Here is a 3,173-nt window from a genome sequence, read left to right as displayed (position 1 = left end):
TCTGTCTTTCTTTTTTTTTTTTTTTTTTTCCTCAGTCTTACTCTGTTGCCAAGGCTGGAGTGCAGTGGCGTGATCTCGGCTCACTGCAACCTCTGCCTCCTGGGTTCAAGTGATTCTCCTGCCTCAGCCTCATGAGTAGCTGGGACTACAGGTGCGCACCCCTACACCTGGCTAATTTTTTGTATTTTTAGTAGAGATAGGGTTTCACCATGTTGGCAAGGCTGGTCTCCATCTCCTGACCTCAAGTGATCCACCCGCCTCAGCCTCCCAAAATGCTGGGATTACAGGCATGAGCCACCATGCCTGGCCTGAGGTAGTATTTCATTTTGATTTTGATTTTGATTTCCCTAATAATTATTGATGTTGACCCTATTAGGCTTTGTAATTAATAAAAATATTTTTAAAGGAAAATGTATTATATTTGGTACTTTAACATCATTTTTTCCGTGCTCTTTTTTTTCTCACTGCCTCTTTGATCAGGTCTTTATTCAAAAGAAGCTGTCCAAAATGATTTGACAATTATGGAATAATCAAATTTAAGAGTTTATGCAGCAGGCTTCTTTTCCTCTGTAGTAGGTTTCCTTTCTGCTGGCTTCTTTTCAGTGCCTGGTTTCTTGGTAGCTGCTGCCTTTTTTCCCACCAGAGGCTTCTTCTGCTTCTTAACACCAACAGCAGCCTTCTTTCCTTTCTTACCTACCACAGGCTTCTTGCCTGCAACCCCCTTCTCATCTGATTTGGCTTCTAGTGCTGCAGCTGCCGCTGCTGCCTTATCCACCTAGAGCTTGTGATTCCTGACCTGGCGAAGAATGGTGTTCCGACACATGGTCTTCGTGTATGGGTTTAGCTTCAACATGATTCTCAGGTTTCTCAGTGGGTTCTTCCTTAGGACTGTGTAATGAATCTTCTTACGTGGTGCTCAAAGGGCTTGCTGGATCTCTGGGCTTTTTAAGATTTTGCTAAGATCTGTATTGATCATCTTGTGGATGGGAAGATTGTAGTTACTCTTAGGGGAAGCAGCTTTATGCCAAGTGCCATGTAATTCATCTAACTTCTGGAAAGCACTTTTGGTCCAAATGCAGAAATGTCCCACATGCACACCAGGAGCAAGCTTCAAAATGTTCAGTTGGCTTACATTAAGGAGAGTAATTCCAGGGATGTTTCTGAAGGCCTTGATGATACCATTATCTTCATTATAGATGATGCAGGGGCCCCTGCACTGGATACGGTGACGGTTTCTCATTTTGCTGTTGCCAGGTCTCATTTGCTGAGAGGCGTAGTCCTTTCTGATGTCATTCCAGGCTTTAAATTTCTTAAGAAGCGAAACAGCCTCCTTGGTCTTCTTGTACCCTTCAACTTTATCTTCGACTACCAAAGGAAGTTCAGGAACTTCCTCAATACGATGACCTTTAGACATGACCAGTGCTGGTAAAGCTGAGGCAGCTAGAGCAGAACAGATGGCATATCGTTTTTGGGTTGTGTACTCTCTATGATCCTAACGGCATCAGGTTTTGGTTGGTGCAAACATTCAGCCTCCACAACACACGTTTCCAGAAGCACCCTGACCAGAACGGTGAGTCCCATAACACCTCGAACTCTGGGAATTTGAGCCACAGCTCTGCCAGTACCCCAAGACTCAACACTGGTCTGATGACCTGCTAATTCACTGACAGCATAGGGCTGTCTGTTGTTTTTGCGCAAGTTGGTGTGAACAAAGTTCACAATACCTGGTCAAATAGGAGCCTTGAATACAGCATGCAAAGTGACATTTTTGCCGGATGACTCCCCCTTTCAGAGTACGCTGATACTAGTGGGCGAGCACACGCCATGGTGGAGAGGAGACAGCCACGCTCCTCTCACCACCGCTGTTGCCACAGTAAAAGTTCTCTGTACTTTTAAAAATGTGCCCCACATTTTAATTTTGCACTGGGTCCTGGAAATTACGTAGCCAGCCTTACATATGGGAAAGAAGGTTAATGAAAAAAATGGACTAGGTAGTAACTTAATAATCTGAGTGTATGATACTTGTTTATCACCTGTTTCCCATCTCTATTGACTCAGTGAAAGTCTGAGAGATTTATTTAGAAAGGAAAACTGCCTTAGTGCCTGCAGCTTGCTGTAAAGAATCTGATCCTAGTTCTACTTTGGATTACAGCCTCGCCTCTGTCACACATCACCTGTGTAAGTGCTAGGCAAATCATTAAACCTCTCTCTTGAGCCTTGATTCCAGAGGGGTTATGGGTCTGGTGGCCAGGCAGGTAGTAGAGGGCAGATCCTGAGATGGGCCAGCATCCTCCTGGAAGTTACTTGTCTTGTTTTGAGGCTACTGAATAGCTTTCAAGCAAGCAAGAGTGAAGGGGGAAATGGGGTTTTATCTTTCAACAAGGGGGACTGGGCCACTTGTACAGGCCCAGGGAGTTCTGGGGAATCTGAGCATTCAAGATCCTCAAGTGGGCTGAGTGCAGTGACTCATGTCTGTAATCTCAGCACTTTGGGAAGCCAAGGCAGAAGGACTGTTTGAGCCCAGGAGTTTGAGATCAGCCTAAGTAACATAGCGAGACCTCATCTCAATAAATAACAAAACAATTAGCCGGGCATGGTGGCATGTGCCTGTAGACCTGACTACTCAGGAGGCTGAGGCAGGAGGATTGCTTGAGCACAGGATGTTGAGGCTGCAGTGAGCTGTGATTGTGCCACTGCATTCCAGCCTAGGCAACAGAGTGAAATCCTGTCTCAAAAAAAAAGATAAAAAAGACCCTCAGGGGCAAGTAACCCAGATATCCCATCCCAAGTCTCTAGGCCGTGTTCTTTCCCTAACAAGATCCTGACTTTGGCATAGGAAACTTGCTGAGGCTGAAAATTCATCCTTCTTTGAAATTCTGCCACCTTAAAATTAATTCTCGGCCTGGTCTTTAACTCTCTCTGCTCTTCAGCTTCAGGAAGTAAAGGTCTCTTTAAATACTTTCAATAGAGAATTAGAGATCTCTGATTCTCGTATCTTGCTTTAAATTCACAATGGATTGCCCTGCATCTGTCTCATCTGTCATTTTCTTTTTTCCAAGCTAAGAATGGAGTTTAGCAGCAGCTGCTCCATTTCAAAATCCTTAAAATGACTGTATCTCCTGTTCCTCTCAAATGCCAAGAGATGGCATGACTTTCACATTCCCCTCTACTTG

At 44.6% G+C, this 3,173-nt stretch overlaps 1 pseudogene; it reads right to left on the bottom strand.

Annotated features, from left to right (window-relative positions):
• Window positions 1-544: 544 nt before the first annotated feature.
• On the bottom strand, window positions 545-1,826 carry LOC116472297 (large ribosomal subunit protein uL4-like; annotated as a pseudogene).
• Between the last annotated feature and the right edge of the window lie 1,347 nt (window positions 1,827-3,173).

Source organism: Hylobates moloch, unplaced genomic scaffold, assembly GCF_009828535.3.
Source record: "Hylobates moloch isolate HMO894 unplaced genomic scaffold, HMol_V3 SCAFFOLD_8, whole genome shotgun sequence".
NCBI lineage: Eukaryota > Metazoa > Chordata > Mammalia > Primates > Hylobatidae > Hylobates > Hylobates moloch.
Note: the sequence above shows the minus strand (reverse complement) of the source record. Positions and strands in the feature narration are given on the sequence as shown.